Raw genomic sequence first — 24375 nt, 5'->3', positions numbered from 1 at the left:
TGGAAAGTTAGGTAATCATGGTATAGTAGGGTAATTATCCTATAAAGGGAGGGAGGAGGGAATGTTAGTAATTGGAAAATTAGTCTCCATCGGTAGCAATATACCTCGTCTGGTCGACCTCCCCGCGGTTCCCCATGGGAATCATCGTGGTTAATTGCTACTGAATTCGCCACGATAGGTGAACTGACTCGATTTTATCGACTTTTTATTCTACACTGGTACTCCGCCATTGTATAACGTTAGCATAGAGGAGTGCATCATACCTTATTCATTCATTAATAATATTAAGTATTGTATGACATTTGTTATATTATTGACTTGTTATGTATTTGTTTTTGTTTAGTTTGTATTTGTATTTGTTTAGTCTGCTACCACTAGTATGTGCGCGGCTGCCAATATTTATGGATTGATCCTACTAGGCTATTAATATACCTAAGATTTGAGAGAGAGAGATTATATTTAAGACCATTATTATTACCACATTTCTAGCAAATAAATAAATTATTATTATTATTATTATTAAAAAAAACACCTATAGAGTCCTTCTCTTATTCCTACTTGTAGAGAGAGAGAGAGAGAGAGAGAGAGAGACTAGAATGTTAATGGATTTTTGTGGCATAATTACATAATTCAGCTCACAGTGTGTCCTAAAAGATTACTCTATTTCAATCAATTTATAAACTTTCATATTGTTCTTTTCACCAGAGGGAGACTGTACAAAAGTCGATTGCTTGGGTACTTCTGTCCCATTCGTGTTTCAACCGTAAAGCAGTTGTGTTTGCATGGCTGTGTTTCGGTTTGAAGGGTGGGATATGGCGTGAATTTACTGGGTACAGATGAATAACACCTGAGTCCTCAGGAATTGCAACGCATGGGGGGTATCATGGGTGAAACAGTATACTCTGTTATGTCCATGGTACTGCTCATGTCTATAGGCGACAGTTATCACTTTCCATCAGGTGGGCCGTCAGCTTGTTTGCCATTCTAAGTTGAATAAAAAAAAAATCTCTAAAATCCTTTCTTAGCGTAACTATGCTAATGAAAAATTCCTTCCAAAATTCCAGGCATTCGGGTTTAAGCTGCGCTTTGTCTGTCAATATTGAGATTCTTATTAGATCCATTCCAATTTCAATAAAGTATGATCTCCCGTGTACACACTTTGAAGAGAGTTGTTTACATAAACGAAGGATATTTTTTTTTTGATACACGTAGTTGTGCTCCGATACGAGGGTTTCCTTCAATTTCTGCGTTCAGTCTACCGACGTCGTTCGATTCAAGTGCACGCCACTTTCGGTCTCTCTACAGAGTCGCAGTTCTCTTTGGCGAACTTTAGAAATTTATCGAAAACAAGATTGGGTTTATAAGTGAAATTTTTATTAGTTATGATTGAAAATACTAACTATTTATAGTGGAAATAGCTAACTATATTGTTTAGTTTTTTGTGGACGTTAAATAATTCTTGTTTATAAACATTAAAAATAAAAAAAAAAACTTTGTTTTTGAAATATGTGAACTAAAGGCTACAGTTTTGGATTGTTATTTCACAATAAAATATTTATAATTAAATTAATTGGTAAGTGTAATTGTTTGTTATAATTAAATTATGTACGATAATGGGGATGGATTTAAACAGGATTTAAAATAATAATTAATCATCATCATCACTATCATCATCACCTTCATCACCATCACCTTCTGCATCATCATCTTCATCATCATATCAGTCTTTATCTGTCTTCTGGTGAACATAGGCTTTCCTCTCAGCCGTGCCATAAGAAATTGGCAAAAAATTGTTTTGGGAAACATCTGTCGTCTGTTTGATTTTTTACTATTTATAGATTTTCATAATTATAGGAAAACCCACTCTTACAAATTTACTTCTGTATAAACGAAAATTAACACATGTTACTAATAATTAATATACGGGCATTTAAATGTTTGTAGCAGTATACTGAATCTATTTTTTTAACGCGCCACCTTGGTTGGCACTTGGCACACCGTTGTCCGGAAGTGATTGTTTAGCAATAACACCGCCTTTTGTACTACACTATACTTATCGAAAATTGTTCAACAAATCCTATAATTTTGGTGCAATAAAGTATTAAATAAATTATAGAAAAAGTAAACAAAATTAATTAAATTAAAATAATAACAATCAACTATATCAATATAATTAAATAATACATGTGATACCATTTTGCGATACCTCTATTTACGGACAGTGCGTCGTGGATGAAAAGTGTAACCACTTTATCAAGTGTGCGTGGGTCGCGAAGGATACACGATGAGATAAACAAACAAAGCCCGCCGGACGAGTAAGGAACAAAAATGAGTTCAGTTAAGAAAATAATGAGTAGCATGAGACGTCATGACATAACTGTCCTAAGAAGGAATGTAATATTTTCAGATTTTACATAATTTATGTGAGTTTTTTTTATATATTAATACTAGCAGCTCGGTACGTGCTTCGCTACGTATAAAATGAAATAATAAAAAAAAATGAAAGACCGCATGAATGACATAACAACATGCTTGTACTGTCCTGTCAACACTGAAAAAAGTTTCAATTTGACAGTACAATCCCCATCTTAAAAAAAGTTTGAATTTGACACAAACAGCCCCATTAAAAAAATGATCCGCCATTTATTGAATTCATTTGCTACAAAAAATGTGATAAATGAAGAACCGCTCGAGCGATTTTACATAAACCATCTACTAAATAGTCCGAATAAAGCCTAATCATTTGGTTTAGATAGGTGAGCCCGTTCTTGAGTTATAAAATTACAACGAAAAGTGACATTAATTTTTATATATATATGTATAAATATTATATTATACGTTTATATATTAATGATAGAAAACAATAAGAATGATTTCAGCTTACTTGTACCACACTTCACCGATAAATTTAAGATTCATATTTTCTATCCATATATGCCTGTATATTGAACTGACCTGCTTTATCCCCACCTATCATTTTTCACTGGTGCCCCGCCGGTGTATACCGATAGCGCGGGTGAAGTAACCATTCCATTATCACCCATTAAAAAAAAAAACACTAATATTTGTGTTATTGTTGCTTGTTATTTAATTTCATTGTTGCGCTTACCAGAACGAGACTTTGTACAAAAGTCGATTGCTTGGGTACCTCTGTCCCATTCGTGTTTCTACCGTGAAGCAGTTGTGTTTGGATGACTGTGTAGTGTCTATGTATGTCACTAAATAATTTTTTCTCTCTCTTTAAAACAAGGAGACGGCCCACTTGATGGAAAGTGGTTACCGTCGCCTGTAAACATAAACAGTACTATGGATATTATTTCATCATAACTTGAACAGATTTACAAGTATTACGTACTGTTAGATTCCATCAATCGACATAACATTAGCAATATATTTTTTAATTTTTTTTTGACAAGACAGTTACACAGTTAATCTGTGGACCAAAATATATATATTTTTTTATTTATGCATCATCATCATCACCATCTCAGCCATTATCTGTCCACTGCTGAATATAAACCTCACTCAGTCACTTATTTATATGTTTAAGGTTATTTATGTTTCAATATATAAGATCCCTTAATCTAAGTTTACGCATTTTAAAACATTTTTAGGCATCACGTTAATAATAAACACGACACAACTACTTAACAACACAATAACTTGACTATTTTAAATTAAGAAAAAAAGAAAAAAATGCAGATGTCGGTAGGGGCCGCCCTAGACGGACGTATGTTGACCAAATAGGCGACGCGTTGAAGAAGGGCCAAATTAAAAGTACCCGTAACCGGCGAGCGTGTATGAAAAGATTGATGAGTGTGGAAGAAGCGAAAGAGGTTTGTTTGAATCGAAGCATTTGGTGTTCCATTGTTTCTGCCTACCCTAATGGGAGATAGGCGTGACAGATATGTATGGTATGTATGTATGTAGAGAAAAAAATTAGGATGCGTAGAATTCGAGTTTAGTCTATACCTTAATTCGATGTGGCCTTGTTTTTCTGGGTTCGTGATATAAAAATGCTCCCTATACTTGTCCTTTTTCCTGATCGATCCTCGTTTTCAGTCCAATGATTTGTCTTTTTGCATCAAAATATATTTTTTTATAGACTTTTGTTTAGAAAATATTAAAATATATTTTTATTTTATTTTATAAACATTTTAGAAGTATTTTCTATGCTGGAAGATGCTAGAATTATTTATGTATTGACAAGAAATTTAAAGATTTAAAGAGAATAGAAGAGGCAAAATGCTGGGCCACCTTATACGATATGACGAGTTTTTTAAGAGCTTAGTAGAAGGAAAAATAGAGGGCAAAAGAGGAAGAGGAAGACCGAGGAACAACTACATGGGACAGATAGAGGAAACACTAGGTGTCATGTCGTATAGGGGGATAAAGGATATGGCCTGGGATAGAGCTGGCTGGAAGAAGATGCATGAATTAGTTGCACCGACAAGAGGAAACTCTTAAATGAAAAAAAAAAAAGAAAAAAGAAATTTATATTTGGTTTTGTTTATTTATATTGGTGAAATATTCTGTTCCACTGGTAATTTTGAAATCACCATACATAATAACACACGTCTAAAAATACATCAACGTAAGTAACTAGATTAATTTGCGTGACCCCCATTTGACATTTGTTGTTATTAGGGCGGTGTCTCCTTTATTAACAACCCACTGGTTTTTCATTATTTTTCCAAGACTATATTTTCGTGAAATAAATAAGGAAATTTTAGTATGCAAATATATAGTGACTTTAACTGTAAAATGAATATTAACTCTGATGTCTATAGTTGATTTATATATACATATATAGTTCATGTTTATAGGCATCAGTCAGCATTTTCTATCAGGTGGGCCGTTAACTCGTTTTTAACCCTTCTTTGCATTATTTTTTTTATTGGTAAAATGGTTAAAAATATACATTTGATAGCTATGTTTTTTTTCTGCAATTGACATTAAAAAGTTATCCAGACACGATCAACTTAAAGTGAACTTGTTCTTTTATATAATTTTCGGGCATTCAATGTTATGATGGAAATTTCCACCGTTATGCAAAGAAGGGTTAAATGTGAAAGCTAGTTTGTTTGTTTGTTACTTTATAGCGCCTTAAGGGCTAAACATCTTCAGTTAGTATCTATAAATTGCTGGAATAGGATTTAATTAAATAATAATTGAAATAAATATAAGTATATGCACTACTGTAATCACTCATGAAGTAGTTAGGGTCATTTGCGACTGTTAATACCATTTTTTTTTGTAAACTCATCATTTGTAAGAAAAAGCAACAGCTGACTTTCTCGCCTGTTGTTCTCAACTCAAATCAAATTCCGAACTGAACATACCGCCCACAGATTTTTTTTTGATGAGTGAAAATGGTATGGTAACCCCGCCTGCACTAACGGGATACGCTGGCGGAGCACCAGTGATGGGTGATAGATGAGAATGAAAACAGGCCAGTTAGCCTATCATGATGAATTCATCAGGAATTAACCATGATAGTTTCCAGAGGGAACCGCGAGGAGGTCGACCTGGTTGGGTATATTGCTAGCAGTAGGATTCTCAGTCTCCATTACTAACAATACCATTCCCCCCACCGCCCACTGATTAATAAAAGAAAACGAATATTCAAAAATGCTCATAAATTAAGAATACTTAAATAAAAAATATTTTTATTACTTTATTTTTAATATTGTGGTGAAAACGAAATATGAATTTCGTCAAGCGTATTTGAATTCAACGTGGGAATGGGCGAGCGTATCGTCATATCTTACATTTGTTTAGTCTATATATAGTTTTTTTTTTTTTTAATTTGATATACGTTAGATTTGAATTATTGACTTATGGTGTAGTCAACGAGGTACTTATGCATCATTTATATAAGTATGTACCTATATAATACAATTTTATCTTTGGCTATTAAATTGGTTACATAGGTTACACTCTGGGTTTGTTGCACGCGTCCGTGTAGCCTTACTTCAGGCTGCAGCTGAAAATCAGTGCTTTGCTTTTAAGCAAAACCATCATTGAGTTGTAGCCTATTTGGGTCACTGCGACACACTTGGTGAAACTTAATTTAATTGTATAAACTTATTTGTAAATTTACGTGTGTCATAAATGGCTCAAATAAAAAGTTTATCTATCTATCTGTCTGTCTACTCTATTAAGTCATGATGACTATTTTAATCTCGCCCAAAATTGCCGATACATAAATAAATCTAAAAATGATGTCTTAAAGGACGTGTAGAACGACTGTGCACGACGCACCTTTTTAGTTTCTTTTTTAATTTTATTAAAAAGAAGTTTTTGTTTGTGATTTGAAGTTACTGTCAGTTTATTTTTTGTTTACGTTCGCTTTATTGCTTCCTTGGTTTGTTCTGTACCTATATATTTTATATAATTATATTATTCTTCTAAAAACACCATGTTTCCATACCATGCTGGTATGTTCTGTCCTTTCGCTCACAACCTCCATTAGATAGAGTGACGATCTCAGATGCATTGCAGAGAGTGTATACGAGTACGGGTGGCTCAGGACCGTTCCTTATGGCAGTGTATGGGAAATGAATGAATGGTATGAATATCTCACATGTAACCTTAGATTTAGTTAATTTCTGTTATAAATACATAGATACATCAATGAAAAATTTTATCTACACCTTAGTAGCTACAATTGGAATTGCCGTTAGAGTTTGAAGCACCAATTATATAAAAATAAAATATTATATACATAATTGGCGCTGGGTACTCGGCATATTGAATATATAACGCTAATTTATAAATATAACATAGTCAGGGAAATTTCAATAAACATATCTTCAGGTTCAAATTATTTTTAATTCCAATGAGAATGGTAGTTGGACTGGTTTTTTGTTATTGTCGATCCATATTTTTAAGAAAAATAAATTGGAATCATTACAAACTGGTAGAATACTGTAGTAATAAAAATATACATATATATTTTTATATATCTTATTTATATATATATATATATATATATATATATATATATATATATATATATATATATATATATATATATATATATATATACCATATCATATCAGTCGTTAATTGTTCGCTGCTGATTATAGACCTCCCTCTATTGGGAGGTTGTGCCAGTATTTGCCACGCTTAGCAAGTGAGTTGGCAACTATAACTGTAACTGTAACATGAACATCATAATAAATAATCAAGGAATCGAGAAAGTTTCCACAGCAAAAAATCTCGGCCTGTTATTAGATAGTAACTTACGATATATAGATCACATTAATACAAAGATTAGAAACGCATTCTACAGATTAAAGGTATTGTATGGTATTAGGAAATATCTTTCCGAAAAGGTCAGGTTCACTCTAGTAGAATCATTAGTTCTATCACATTTTAATTACTGTGACGTGGTTTACGGCCCCAGGTTACTAGCAAAAACTGCTCATGCCATACAACGAGTTCAAAACGCATGTGTACGTTACTGTTGTAATGTTCCAAAACGCGGTCGAATTACTCCAATACTTAATGATAAGGGTATCTTGAATATGTCATATCGAAGAGAACTCCATTTGGCCAGTTTCATTCATAAAATTGCACATAATAAAAAACCTAAGTATCTATATGAAAAAATTTTTTGGACGAAAGATATACATAGTCGAAATACTAGAAGTAAATTTACAGACAGAATTAAGCTTCCTGCACATAAAACTGTTTTCTTTAGAGGAAGTTTCAGGTTTTCTGCAGCAAAAATCTGGAATGATCTACCACCTCCTTTGCATGTTAATATGTCCCAAATTACTTTAAAAAATAAACTTAAAAAAGTCTTATTGGAGAAACAAATTCAAAACAGTTGAGAAACTGACGCTTCACGTTCTTTTTTTTATTTTTTTATGATGCTGTCATTGTGAAGTGCGATAATTTATTCAGAGTTTATTCTTCTCGGTTTTGGATGTAATTTTTTGTGTATTTGTTGTAATGTTTTATGTATTTATTGTAATGTTTTATGTATGTGTTGTAATGTATTATGTATTTGTTGGTAAGCGTGTTGAGTCTCCCATCCGAGAAATAGGTATTAGCGACCCGCACGCATGCTAAAGGTAAAGAAGTTAAGGGGCCGCCTGAAAATCAGCGCTATATAGGTACATCTCGCTGGAGCTGTACATATATAGCAATAGCTGAGGCGGCTCCTATTACCAGCAATATTAATTGTTTTTTTTTTCCTTTTTGTTGTTTTAATTTCTTAGTAATGGTAATAAATGTCATCTATCTATCTATCTATCTATCTATCTATCTATAGTTAGGCTTGGAGAAAGAAAGAAAGAAATATTTTTATTGAAGTAAACTTAGATTTAAGCATTTTTGAATAGTCATTTTATCATTATCGCCCATTCGGAATGCAATTTCAGCCAAGAAGAACGGGCGAGAAGCTCATCTGTTGCTTTTTTAAAAAAGTTTCAACCGTAAAGCAGTATTGTTTGCATAGTTGTGTTTCGGTTTGAAGGGTGGGATATGGCGTGAATTTACAGGGTACAGAGGAATAACACCCGAGTCCTCAGAATGGCAACGCATGGGGGGGTATCATGGGCGAAACAGTATACTCTGTTATGTCCATGGTACTGCTCATGTCTATAGGCGAGGGCTACCACTTTCCATCAGGTGGGGCGTCAGCTTGTTTGCCATCCTAAGTTGTATAAAAAAAAGTTAATTAATAATAAAGTTAAATAATAAAGTAAATTTAATTATATAAATAATGGATTTGTGTGAATAGAAACTGATAAGCAGTATCAGATCATAATAGACATTTTAAGAGGGCACTGTTTTTTTTTTGATACATGATAATGGAATAGTAACCCCATCAGTATACACTAACGGGAACCAGTGAGAGATGATTGGTGAGGATGAAAAGAGAGGACACTGTTGTCCATTCCTCGACCACTGAGGTCCCTTAGTCGCCCTTACGACACCCACGGGAAAGGAAGGGGTGGTTTATTCTATACCGGGCCCACACAGCAACATATAAGTATGTATATCGATAAATATACTCACAACTTCTACTGATATATGAATGAATGAATGAATGAATATTTATTTGCAGTATAGTCAGATATAGTCAGAGGTATTTGGCGACTGTCACCATTGTGGTGATAACACTCGATTTGGATTATATAGATAGAGTGTCTCCATACAAATGCTTCGAGAAAAGCGAGTCAACTTTTCCATCAATTTTGCATGATATATATTTATGACTTTATAACTTCTATATTTATTTTATCTTTTAATCTTTGCATCTTTTTAATGCGTAAATATTTATTTTATTGAACAAATAGTACGCCAAGATACATTGTATTCGTAAGTATATAGAACACTGATAAAAAAAAAAACGAGTCAGCTAATTTGACAATTAGCTGACAAAAAGTTGACCAGTTTTTGAGACTATGCCAACGTTTCCCCGAGCATATTTTGAATCTAATCTGGCTCTAGTTTATCTTTGCCCTGGCCCGGCAGAATACTTTCATGCATAAAAGGATGCTAATTAGAGTCATGTATTTTTTTTATCCAACCCTCTGATTTTACCCTTTAGATAAAAAAAAATACACTTTATATTCAACGATTAATTAAGGGCGAGAAATATGTAAAAAATATCTTACATTTAAGCAATTTACAAAGTTAAAAACTTGAATAACAATGCATGTAAAAGATCGATTATGTATGCGCATATCTACGCATATAAAATATGAACGAATAAATTGTTTAATGATGAGAAAGCCCAGGAAAAATACAATGACAGATGCTAAATTTAGAGATTTGCCAAATGTATGTATTCTTATTTTATTGAAATTTATGTTCCATTCATTAATTGAAATTCAGTCGTTGACGCTTCCCTCCTGTATGGATTTTCTGGATTAAACTGCTACGAAGTTAAGCTGAGCTTTTTACATCTTTTATATTAAAAACATTTTAAATGATTTCTAAAAGATGAATGTTTTTATAGATCAAAAGTAGCAAACAAGCATACAGTCTGATTGACGATAAACAGTCACTGTAGTTTATGGATGCCAGCAACATTTGGGGTATTACGTGCGGTGGGCACTTTGCTTTGCCCAAATGAGAATCTGGGTTCGATTCCCGCTCGGGCCAGTGTACAACGAAATTGCTCTAGGCTCGTGTCACTAGAGGTTCATCGCCTGGTCCCTTATAACATTGAGTATTCTATTTTTTTTTCTTTTTATTTTATAACACAGGGGGCAAACGAGCATGCGGCTCATTTATGGTAAGCGACTACTGCTACCCATGATCACCCGCAACATCAAAGCCATTACAGGTGTGCTGCTGGCCTTTTAAAAAGGATTATGCTCTTTTATTAAAGGTTATGTTGTCGTATTGGTTCGGAAATATTATTGGAAGTTAATTTCAAAGCGTGTTTTTTTTAATGGGTGATAATGGAATGGTAACCCCACCTGCGCTATCGGTATACACCGGCGGGGCACCAGTGAGTGATGATAGATGAGAATGAAAGCAGGTCAGTTAGCTCATCGTGGCGAATTCCACTAGAATTAACCACGATGGTTTCCAGGGGGAACCGCGTAGAGGTCGACCTGATAGGGTATATTACTAGCAATGGGTTCATTAGACCCCATTACTAACAATCCCTTCCTCCCTCCAAAGCGTGGTTGTGTGTTGAAGAAAGCACTTGGCGTTTGGCATGATTGTGTGGCAGTTATAATCACATTCAGATAGTTCAAAAGACACAGATTTGGAATAAAAACTATAAAGACTACATATTAGGGTTGTCAATAATATAACTATAATTGTTTTTACGAAAAACAAAATCGTTTTATTGTTTTATTACATAAATATTCTCTGTGTTATTATATAAAATGCAATAGTAACTTTTTATTTTGAAATCTAGGAAAGAATATATTTGTATTGCCTAGTTCAATTTGATATGCAATAAAATAATATTATATTGCTAACGGCATTAAATTCTCATCTCAATATATTCTATGACATCTTACGTATAATATAACAGTTTATATATTTCAATATATGTATATCATATATTGAAATTTATGAGTTTACTAGTAACCTTCTTCAACTACTAAGCAAAATATACATATATCAACTAACTATAAAGCCTTTAATTCCACATAATTCATCGGTCTCTAGATAGTATATCATCTATGTCCAAAATATTAATTTTATTAAAGGTTAGTGTGAAAGTTTGAATTATTATTAATATATATATATATATATATATATTTTTTTTGTATTTTTTTAATTGAACTGTCTAATCTTAATATCAGGTAGGTATGTATTTATAGTATATGTATTTATGTAATATTTTATGTATTAATAGTTGTAACTTACAAGTGCAATAAAGAATATATATATATATATATATATATATATATATATATATATATATATATATATATATATATATATAAATCGTGTACGGGTAAATGCAGTGTAGGACGACCCCTATTAGATGAAGTGACAACCTGAAATGCATTGCAGGGAGTCAGCGGATATAGGTGACTCCGGACCGTTCTTTATGGCAGTCTATGGGGGAGGTTTATGTCCAGCAGTGGACGGATAATGGCTGATGAATGATGATGATAATGAATATATATATATATATATATATATATATATATATATATATATATATATATATATATATATATATATATACATAATTTCATAGAATATATTTTAAAATAATAATAAATAAAATAAAAAACAGTTATTACTAGTAAACGGTTATGTAAATTTTTTGTCTTAATTGGATCATTAAATAGAAAAAGTTTAAGAAGTTACATAACTATTATTTTCGAGCAAAAAGTTTTTCTAGATAGATAGAACGAAAATATAAATAATTACTTATCCCTAGTATTAACTTAGTAATAATACTTATAAATTTACTATACACCTACTTGGAATAAATTATTTGAGTTTTACAAATAATTAGACTATTAACTTGACGCTAAGGCTACGAGTACTACGTTAAAGTTAGTACATGCTTATTCTTTTTTATACAACTTAGAATGGCAAACAAGCTGCCTACCTGATGGAAAGTGGTAATCGTCGCCTATAGACATGAGCAGTACCATGGACATAACAGAGTATACTGTTTCGCCCATGATACCCCCCATGCGTTGCCATTCCTGAGGACTCAGGTGTTATTCCTTTGTACCCAGTAAAGTCACTGCCATATTCCACCCTTCAAACCGAAACACAGCCATGCAAACACAATTGCTTCACGGTTGAAACACGAATGGGACAGAGGTACCCAAGCAATCGACTTTTGTACAAAGCCTCCCTCTAGTAAATTATATCATAATCATCATGATCATCTTATCATCCTTTAACTGTCCACTGTTGAACATCAGCCTCCCCCTTGAGGGGTTTTGTCAGTAGTTGCTACGCTTGGCAGACGGATTGACAACGGCAGTTAGGCTTTTGAGATGTTTTAAGACGGACGCTGCTGCCCATCTCTCGCCCATCCTTAGTTGCCTCTTATGACACCCACGGGAAAGGAAGGGGTGGCCTATTCTATGCCGGGACCACATGTGCTTATATATGTATAATTTAATAAGTGACTCAAAAATAAATCTATGTTTAGAATTACAATAATTTTTAATGAATGATATTGGAATGGTTACCCCGTCAGCGCTTTCGGTATATACTGGCGGGGCACCAGTGAGGGATGATAAGGGAAGATGGTTAGCTCATCATGACTAATTCACTAATGAATCAATCACAATGGTTTTCAGAGGGAACCACGAAAATGTTGATCTGATAGGGTATATGGCTGGTAGTGGGATTGCTAAACCCCATTCAGAATAACTTCTTCCTCCTCCCTCCCGTAATATTTGGGTTAGACCTGCAATCAAGAATGTTAAATAGATATACAGTGTAAAAATTACAAAATAACGCCTCACTTTCAATGTGAGCTCCTATTTTAACGATGATGCTTACTTACATCGAAATCATGATTAAACTTTTAGACTCGTCTTAAAATAACTCTTTTGTATTGCTCGTATTAATGAACCTACAAAACAAAAGGCTGTGAATAATTTATCAATAAATCATTTGCATTTCCTTTAAATAGAAATATACGAATATTTACAGATATCGCCAACCCTGAGATTTCATTTTAAATTATTCATTAACAAACAGGTTATCAATTTGTTCCAATTAAAACATTATTTTCCCTGCTATCGGTCCCAATAATAAATATCAATTAATTTGTAAAGGCAAGGATTGTGCAGTCGAGATATTTCGTACGCAGCCAAATTTTGTATGTTTGCCACGTTTGCTTTAACTTTTAATTCCGATGAGAGGCAACCCTAGGGTTACATTTAAGTCCGGTCACAATGAAACAACTAAAATTACGTATAACAACGCACGTGTTGTGCAAGCATATGGTTTTTACAGGGAAATGTATGTTCACATCTGTGCAGAGTTGGCAGAATGGTGATGCGGGTCCTTTCGTTTCTAAACTAAATTATGCTTGGGACAATTCAAACATATATCTCTAACTCGGTAGGTAAGAATGTATGTCTGAATCGTTCTAATTACGGTTAATATAATTATTTTCTATCAATATATCTAGTCATTACATTAAATAATAAAAAAAAACGCATTTATATTTTAGATTATATTTTACAAAAAAAAAAAAGAACAATAATGTCTATTGTAATAAAATTAATATGTGCGTGCTTGCGTACGTGACTGCATGTGTGCTTGTGCGTGTTCGTGTGCGTGTGTGTGTGTGGGTGTGCGTGTTCGTGTGCGTGTGTGCGTGAATGTGTGCCTGGATGTGCGTGTGTGTGTGCGTGTGCGTGTTTTACTTCAAATAATCATAAAGAAACTATACACTATTTTATTTTACTATATTTTTAAAATGTATGTTCATTTTGTAATGATACTTATAAGAACAAGACTTTCAGAGAAGTCGAAACAATTGTCGGAAATGATAAACAGAGTCAGGTCATAAAATTCTTGTTATTCATGTATATAGATATAAAGAATTCTTAATAAAAGGGGACAGAATGAATAGTGAATAGGGAATAATGAACTCGTATAAGTCTTAGAAAACCAACGTCTATTTTAGATGGTAGCAAGCAAGTAATCACACTTGCTCTGTTGTTGGGACTAGAGAGAATATAAATTTTCATCTGAGACACAATTCAGTGGGACTAATAATGCAGAAACGGTAAGGTAACGAATTCACGGTGCGTTTTTACTGCAGACTGTAGTATCTACCGTCTTGCGCCCAGCGAAATTGTTTTTTTTACTATTTACTACCTTTTACTCGCGACCTCAACCGTGCTATTAGGATATGCCGATTGCCCGGAATAAATAGTAGCCTTTGTCCTTCTTCATACAAATAGTATCTATCATGACGATTAATTAAGCTGGTAATACGTCAAAAAGTATAGTTAATATGTTGTAAAGAAAATTAGCCGTCTATTTCTCTCCTGTGGATCGCAAGAGGTAGGAATAGGGTCGAGGAATAGGCAAAAGCGTCTCTCTTAAAACATTAAAAACGTGGCGATTACTGGCAAAACACCCCTTATAGGAAAGGTCTGGTTATTAGTGGATAGCTAACGGCTGATATAATGATGATTATTATAAAGATAATTAAAAACGTTTAAAAAAAAAGATAAGTTTTTACAAAAAAAAAAAAAATAGCAACATGAATTCAATGATGATGATGATGGCGGTCAGAAGTACCAAAAAGTAAGGAACACATTTTTACATTTAAAAATTTATTAACAATTTCTATCAAGCAATCAAGCAGCAAATACCTGCATTTAATAAATGTTGGCTCATAATAAATATTAATCTAAAAATATGTATATATTAATGTAGAGCCTATTTTCTAATTTCTCTAATCTTTGTCGCGAGTCGTTTTTGCTTTCCTTGTAACAGCAATAGATTTTCCATTAAAAGTCTAAAGGCATTATTAAAGGACAGTGATAAATTCCACGATACGATTTTTGGCCGTAGAGTGTCGCATTTGTCGTTGTGTTTATTTAAGTGTGAGACGCCAATGCAGCGGACGCCATAGAAAATCGGCCCGTGAATTCTTAGCTTTATGTTATCTGTTAACGTAATAAAATCGGAGAAGTCTGTTTATTAAAATTTCTTTCTTCATCAAATTTAGCAGCGAAGCTGGAATTAGGCTGTCTTGTGTTATTTTTAGAATATTTGATATCGCAGTGACTGTTTGTTACGTTCTAAAAATAAAATAGCTGAACAGATTTCAACAAAATTTTGCAATTGAAAAGGTAATATGAGAATAATATAAAATCAGCTTTGTTAATATTTTATCAACATTGGACAAGCAAGTTATAAGAAAATAGAAAGTCAAGAAGTAGTCTGTTAATTTGATAGTTATATAATAAAATCATTATAAATATTGCATTTAAGACTTTAAATATCACATGAAAAATGTCATAATATAAACTATTTCACTATAAATTGAATCCCTTGAATGGATAGTTATAAGTATTTTTGCATTATGGAAGAGAATAAAGGTGGGGGAAATAGACCCCTTTAAGATAAGGTCAAAGGATATCGCTCGTAACTTTAAATATAATATCTGTTTATTAATTTCACAAAGATTGAAATTAATTGTGCCACACGCACGTACTACGCACGTAGGGACGCATCCACGGGCGCACGCGCTCAACCATGCACGCATGCACGCATACACGCACGATCGCACGCATTCCTGCACGCACATACACATATACATATATAAATGACGATAACATTGTTTTATACAAAACAGGATTCCGTATTTACATACAGATTTTGATTTGCAATAATTTTTGTTTTGTAAACGAAAGGCAACATGTATAGTAACAAAATAAAAAAAGAAATTATCACCAGAGTAAATCTGAAGGATCGCAAAAAACAATTGTGAAAATCGGCTTAGAATTGTCGATGTAATCTCATAATAAATACGAAAATAAAGACAAAACATCAGCAAATTAAGATGTTTCTTTTGGAACATACATTTAGACAGAAATTGGCTTGATTTGTGTACGTCTTTATACAAAATTTCCTGGTATTGTATTACTTTCGAAAGTTCATAACGCCACCCAAGTATAGACTGCATCAAAGTATAAACAAGTCTCATTATGCGAACTTTTTGTGAATTTTCCGGGAACCAATTCGACAATTATTCTCATAGAACAGAATAGCTTCGTTACTTTATCATCTTTTAGTCACGTATTGCATTTGAATTATACTTAAATAACTTAAGGAAAAAGCAAAATGACATTTATATGCATTGTTTAACTTTTTTTTTTGATATTTTACACCTTTCTATTCAAATAATATGATTAATTTCGTATAACTTCTCTAAAAATTACCTAATATTTTTTACCAATTTTTTTTTATATACAACTTAGAATGGCAAACAAGCTGACGGCCCACCTGATGGAAAGTGGTAACCGTCGCCTATAGACATGAGCAGTATACAGTACATAACAGAGTATACTGTTTCGCCCATGATACCCCCCATGTGTTGCCATTCCTGAGGACTCAGGTGTTATTTTTCTGTACCCAGTAAATTAACTGCCATATCCCTCCCTTCAAACCGAAACACAGCAATGCAAACACAACTGCGTCACGGTTGAAACACGAATGGGGCAGAGGTACCCAAGCGATCGACTTTTTTACAAAGTTTCCCTCTGGTAACAAAGACCTTTTGTATCACATTTTTTTTTGTAATATGGACAATAGTAGAAATCTTTTTAGGACTCGTCTAAAGCTGTTCTTTTAACCCTCCAGCATCCTTAGACAAGTAACAAATGAATTTATAGACAAGAAGACATTTGTCTATGGGAAGTTGGTCTCTTACCAAATTACGTTTTTAAACGATTTTAAAAAGGAAGCGTACATTTAATACTTTTAATTTTTTTTATTACACTTGATGTCTTCGTAAATTATGATTTTTTTTTTATTTTAAGGGCGAGATATCAATTATCGAGGTATGGAATGATAATGTCACGTCAGCTGTTACATCGTGACGAATCAGTCATTTCCTACTGTGGTTTCTATAACGGAGCACTGGAACTCGACCTGACCTATATATATTATATATATAAACTACATAGATATATAATTTATTTGTGTTACTTACATCATATAAATAACAATGGATAATAAAACAATACTCATACAAAAAAAGAGATAAAACAAGTTAAAATTTTTCCTTTCGTGCATGTGCCACAGTAATATAAAATGGTCATAACTCAGTTTATTACTTTGCTCTAAAAAGAGCAAAACACTGATATTTTGTTGTAGGCTAAAGTACTAATATTTCTCTATCCTCCCTTATATGGAGAACCTTAATAAGCAGGGCATTGCCCTTCAGTTAACTAAATAGGTTAGAAGTTACACATGAAAGTGGATACTTTGCGGCATAGATGTTGGCTATCCCCTATTCCTACAGAGTGATTGATTAATTTAGTATCCGGTAAATAAGATCGAACTACTCGGAAGGATTAATTTAGCAAGCAAACTTTAGGAAATGTACTCGTATTTAGACCTGTTATAGTTACTTCTAAAAATAGCAATCACTTCTCTGTTATCTTTACTTCCTATTTAATATTATAAATATATTTTATACTAGCGGCACGTCCCGGCGTCGCACGGGTGGACTTTTTAACATTTTAAAAAGTGGCCATTAAGGCTGCACACGCGATGTAAGTTTAAAATGGAGTAACTTCTTCCGTTTTCCTAACATTTCCCTTCACTGCTCTGCTCCTATTGATTGTAGCGTGATGAAAAGTATACTGTAACCTGCTCAGGAGTATGAAGAATAATTGTACTAAGTTTCGTTAAAATCCGTCGAGCAATTTGTGTTTCTATAACGAAAGATATACAGAAAGACAGTTAGACAGACAAAAATTTTACTGATTGCATTTTTGGCATCAGTATCGAAATTAAAATTCGAACACTAATCATCCCGTAGGATGATTAGTGTTCGAATTTTAATTTCTATAAAAAATTCTATAGAAATTTTAAAGCCATTTATACCTACACCAGTGGCCCGTCCCGGCTTCGCACGGGTGGCCATTTTTACATTTTAAAAAGTGGCCATTAAGGCTGCACACGCGACGGCAGCTTAAAAATGGAGTAACTTCTCCCGTTTTCCTAACTTTTTTTCGTTTCCCTTCACTGCTCTGTTCCTATTGATCATAGCGTGATGAAAAGTATATTATAACCTGGCCAGGAGTATGAAGAATAATTGTACCAAGTTTCGTTAAAATCCGTCGAGTAGTTTTTGTTTCTATAACGAACATACAGACAGACAGTTAACAATTTTATTAATTGCATTTTTGGCATCAGTATCGATCATTAACCATCCTCCGATAGTTATTTTGGAAATATATTTCATGTACAGAATTGACCTCTCTACAGATTTATTATAAGTATAAATTATTATAAGTATAGATAAATTGTATTTCACAGAAAAAATACCGACATCAAATATGGAACAATCAGTTATTTTGATTTAACAACTAAATTACTCAACCAATTTTGATAAAATTTCTATGTAACGAATCTGTAAATACATCCTTTCAGATAAAGAAAGAATTTTCCAAATCAGTTCTTCAGTTTCGATCAAAAAATCGACGGAGTTATGGAGTAACAAACATTAAAAAAAAAAACATACATCTGAATTGATTACCTCCTTCTTTTTGATGTCGGTTGACAAACTATCGACTCGCTCCGACTTCGCACGTAGATGGTGTAGGGATCATATAAAGGATAGCTCACATTCATCATCATCATATCAGCGTTAAACTGTTCACTGCTGGAAATAAGCCTCCCCCTTGGGGGAGTTTGCTAGTAGTTGTCACGCTTGGCAGGCAGATTGGCAACCGCAGGCTTTAGAGATGTTTTAAGGGGGATGCTGTTGCCTATCCCTCACCTTCCATTAGTCACCTCTTACGACACTTAAGGGAAAGCAAAAGGTGGCCCATTCTACGCCGGAGCCACACGGCTATATATAGTTCATATAACTCGCTCATAATGTAGCTTTCTATAGTCGAATAAATTATTAAAATTCGTTAATTAATTTTTGTGTTTTTCCATTATAAACAATAAATAAAATTTTACCTCTTTATAATATTAGTTTAAACTAGCAATAACCACGGCACTGTTTGTCTAAATTCAGGGTATGGTCGATTATTTACAACACTTAGGTTGTATAATGTTCTTCCTGTCGAGCTTTTCCCTAGAGACAGAATATATATACAGAATGCGGTCCTTCAAAAAGGGCGTATTATGGTTTTTTAAGAGTCGTAAACGGGCGCGTAACATTCCTGGCGTTACTGGCGTTCACAGGCTACGATAATTCCGTTTATCACCAGACGGCCCGTATGCTTGTTTACCAATATTATAAAAAAATGCTTTTTTTTTTTAAATTGAGAGTATTAATATTACTAGCTGTCTATCTATCTTATTTAAGAGCTGTGCTCTTGTCGGTGGAGCTCTTGCCACTCACTACGATTTTCAGCGAGTCTCTTCACCTCTTGATATGACACGACACCAACTTTTTTCTTGATCTGCTTGATGTAACTATGCCTTGGTTTTCCTCTTCCCCTCCTTTCTTCTATCTTACTTTTTAATATAATGTTCATAAGTTCATCGTATCGTATTTGTCCTAACATTTTTCCCTTTCTGACCATAATAGTTCTTCTAATTTGTCTTTTTTCCTTAACCCTAAGTAATGTAACTTTATTAGCTGTATACCACGAAATTACATCCGTGAAGATTTTTTTATATAGCTTGGAATGACTCACAATATGTCAAGCTGTTGTTATATTCCCAAGGTTTAATATTGGGTCTTATCTAAAATCTACCAGATTGAGACTTCTTCATGCAGTTCAGAATGGCGAATAGGCTGATTAATGGCATCTTCAACGTAAGCTCACGATGAAAAGTAATAAAAAGTTGTAATCGTCGCCTATAAGTACAAATAATCCTACTGGACGTCACAGAATACACAGTGATGCCCGTTTCTGCAGAAGAAGGTGCTGTTTTCGTATTATACATTTTTTATGTAAATTCTAATTTACACCATATTGTATTCAGATTCTTTCAGCGGTTTAAGCGTGATTGCGGAAAAAGTACCCAAACATGTTCACAAACTTTTAAATTTACAACTTTTTGTAAAACTCGCTTTATCCAATTTTTTCCGAATGCGTCCTATACTAGTTGTATCCCTCAGCTTTGCATATCATCATATCGTGATGTTGAAAAGACTATAAATTTCTTTAAGAAGTGACCTAACAAATACAAAAATAATATTTCAAATTCGACTAGCATTTTCTGAGATTAGCTCGTACAAAAAATAAATTCTTTTGATTTATTATACGAGTAATAGTATAGATCTAGGATGTGGCCATAAATTCGACTATTCTAGACTATTCTGTTACGAATGTTTTACAGAACAGTATAACTGTCCAGCGGTGACACAATTTTAATTAAATACCAAAGATTCAATGCTGCGCAAAACCAGGATTCAATTTGTGAGTGAGAAATGATTGAATGGCGTATACAATAAAGGAATTAGGCACATATGTTAAACGACAGAATCATTCTATACATCGCCGTAATGGACTTTATATTTCAATTTCAATACCATGGGAAATTACATTTTCAAAGAATAATTTAAGTGGAACTGTTGTCTATGGTAATATTGGTTTTGATATGATTGGTTGTGGGTATCATCAATTGATTTCAAAAAGTTTTTCAATTTAGCTGCTTTTATGTTTGTCACCTTACATTTCCATCAGTTTTTTTATACAACTTAGAATGACAGACATGAGCAGTACTATGGACATAACAGAGTATACTGTTACGCCCATGATACCCCCCATGTGTTGCCATTCCTGAGGACTCAGATGTTATTCGTCTGTACCCTGCAAATTCACGCCATATGATAGCAAGAGATTATTGTACTCTATCAGCTTGAATTTCTTGCTCTCTGATTAAATCCATTTCCTACGATGTATATACTGGTCTCACTTTTACATTCAGGATGGAAAAAAGTGATAATAATAGGAACAATAACCCCATTCATCATCGTCATCACATCAATCGTTATTTGCCCACTAAACATAGACCACCCAGAGGGAGGTCTACCAGGAGAGGGAGGTTTTACCAGAGGGAGACTTTGTACAAAGGTCAATTGCTTGGGTACCTCTGCCCCATTTGTGTTTCAACCGTGAAGCAATTGTGTTTGCATAGCTGCGTTTCGGTTTGAAGGGTGGGATATGGCGTTAAATTACTGGGTACAGAAGAATAATACCTAAGCCCTCAGGAATGGCAACGCATGGGGGGTATCATGAGCGAAACAGTATACTCTATTATGTCCATGGTACTGCACATGTCTATAGGCGATGGTTACCACTTTCCATCAGGTGGATCGTCAGCTTGTTTGCCATTCTAAGTTGTATAAAAAAAAAGACCACCCCTATTGGGGAGTTTTACTGGTAGTTGCCATGCTTGGCAGGCGAATTTATAACCGCAGTTAGGTTTTGTGTTGTTTAAAAGAGGATGTTGCTGCCCATTCCTCGAACATTATATTTCCTTAGTCGCCTATTACGACATCCATGGTAAAGGAAAGAGTTGCTTTTTCTATGTTGGGACCACAGGAAGGGCTTCTTTGCTAGCTATATATCCTAATAGGTCAAACTTTACGCGATCCCGTTTGGAAACCATCGTGGTTAATTCCCAGTGAATTCATGTATTGGTTTCCAACCCGTTAAGGTTTTATTTTTCACTGGTGCCTTACTACCTACGCTAATAGAATAATATTAGCGTAGGAAGGTGTACCATCACATTTGAATTTATTAATGAACTCAGTTAAAAACTTAAAGATAATGTAAGATTGTTTCAGCCGTTAACTTTCCACTGCTGAACATAAGCCTTCCCCATAAGGGGGAGTTCCGCCGGTAGTTGCTACGCTTGGCAGGTGGGTTGGCAACCGCAGTTAGGCTTTAGTGACGTTTTAAGAGGGACGCTACTGCCCATCCCTTGCCCGCCCTTAGTCGCCTCTTATGACACCCATGGAAAAGTAAGGGGTGGCCTACTATAGTTTACTATAGGTGAAATAATTTTTAAAATCGGTGGAGTAGTTTTTAATTTATCCGTTACAGAGAGACAAACAAACAAACGATGTTTTAATTTTAAACAGAATACTTGTTTCTGAAAATCGTTCATCAGTTAATCCGACATAGTCGATAGAGCAAATTGGCTTTGACGTCCAATGGAATGAACTTTATATTTTTCGAATCCTTTGATGTTCAATTTATTTCGATGCCCATTTATGTTTACATTACCCTACAGGGATTGTTATTTTTATATCCTATGTATTAAAATTCTATAGAAATTTTAAAGCCATTTATACCTACACTAGTGGCCCGTCCCGGCTTCGCACGGGTGGCCATTTTTACATTTTAAAAAGTGGCCATTAATGCTGCACACGCGACGGCAGCTTAAAAATGGAGTAACTTCTCCCGTTTTCCTAACTTTTTTTCGTTTCCCTTCACTGCTCTGTTCCTATTGATCGTAGCGTGATGAAAAGTATATTATAACCTGGCCAGGAGTATGAAGAATAATTGTACCAAGTTTCGTTAAAATCCGTCGAGTAGTTTTTGTTTCTATAACGAACATACAGATAGACAGATAAAAAATTTATTGATTGCATTTTTGGCATCAGTATCGCTCTTTAACCATCCCCCGATAGTTATTTTGGAAATATATTTGATGTACAGAATTGACCCCTCTACAGATTTATTATAAGTATAGACATATTTATAATTGTGCAAGCACCATAATCAGGATGCAAAAGTGTCATCCATTGGTATGGAGAGGAGAAGAGATTAGTAGTAATGGAATCTAATAACCCTATTGTTAGTAATGTACTCCATCTAGTAGATCTCCATGCGGATCCTCTTGGTATTTATTATTAGATTCCTTAATACTTTTAAACTGTTATTTTAAACTCCTTTAGTTATAGATGGATAAATAGATACTCTTTATTGTTTTCTCCAAACGATTACTGTTTCGCCCATGATACCCCCCATGCGTTGCCTGAGGATTCAGATGTTATTCCTCTGTACCCTGTAAATTCACGCCATATCTCACCCTTTAAACCGAAACACAGTTATGCAAACACAACTGCTTCACGGTAGAAACACGAATGGGACAGAGGTACCCAAGCAATCGACTTTTGTACAAAGTCTCCCTCTGGTAAATATATACAATATTATCACACTTGTACAACAATTAAACCGTCACTCTAAGTTTGTTTTGAAAAGATTGCTCTCAGCAATAAGACCACCTTACTGTACTTATATAACTGTATCGTTTTATTTATTAGTTGTTTTGTTTTACTTCCTATTGTATAATATAAATAAATAATATTCATTCATTCAAATGCCTGTTACTTTACTGGTATCATGCAAGGACAGGAAAAGGTATCATTTTATTTTTATCTTTTAAACAAACCACATTAGATATATTTTTTCCGTCGCCACTCACCAAACGGAGAATGGAATTTGTAGACTTTGAATTTATATTGAAATTATAAAAAGGTACATTTTTATTTCTCAACAAATTGTTATAGAAAATTCTTGACTCCACCCTTTACTTGTTTCATCCTTTTAAGTCATCATCAAAGACTTGTTTACATTGTTCTTGTTTACCTTCGCGCATACAATTGAAGAATATTTATTTAAATTTCTCCTGCGGTTACAGAGATTGTATATAAATATGTAAAAGGAAGCACAAGTATGCAATAAAGTTTCGTATCAATTTACCAAATTTAATTTCGTTTCTGTTTGTGTCAATCAAATTGCTTTTTTCAAGTCACAAATAAGGAAATAGAAATACAAATAATGTAGTCTAGGTATGTACAGTCTAAATTAATATTATTAAGAGGAAAGGTTTGATTTTTTTGTGCGTGTTTTGTTAAGGATAAACTCCGAAAATATTTAACCATATAAAAAAAAAGAACTCATCTTTAAATAATCTCATTGAGGTCGATTTTTGAATCTGATTCTATTTCTCTAAACATATATCTAATATTTTTATTTGATTGTTTTGTAAAATTATATTTATTTTTTTATTCTTTTGTGCACAATAATATATATATATATATATATATATATATATATATATATATAATAGTAGTAGTTATATATATATTATCAATAAAGAATAAATAAATAAATAGATTATTGATGTCAAATGTATTGTAGGGAGTCGATATAGTCTGTTAAAGAGAGAGTTACCAGAGGAAGACTTTGTACAAAAGTCGTTTGCTTGGGTACTCTGTCCCATTCG

General features: G+C 33.6%; 1 protein-coding gene across 1 annotated transcript in view; it reads left to right on the top strand.

Annotated features, from left to right (window-relative positions):
• Positions 1–1485: 1485 nt before the first annotated feature.
• Positions 1486–24375, top strand: part of LOC113512693 (guanylate cyclase 32E-like) — a 225873-nt gene continuing 202983 nt past the window's right edge. Inside the window, exon 1 of the mRNA XM_052903469.1 lies at positions 1486–1573. The gene's annotated coding sequence lies outside the window, so the exon portion shown is untranslated. The remainder of the gene's footprint in view (positions 1574–24375) is intronic.

The sequence above is a fragment of the Galleria mellonella genome, unplaced genomic scaffold, assembly GCF_026898425.1.
Source record: "Galleria mellonella isolate WM207_F2 unplaced genomic scaffold, CSIRO_AGI_GalMel_v1 utg139, whole genome shotgun sequence".
NCBI lineage: Eukaryota > Metazoa > Arthropoda > Insecta > Lepidoptera > Pyralidae > Galleria > Galleria mellonella.
The sequence above is the reverse complement of the archived record's forward strand: the minus strand, read 5'-3'. Positions and strand labels throughout refer to the sequence as shown.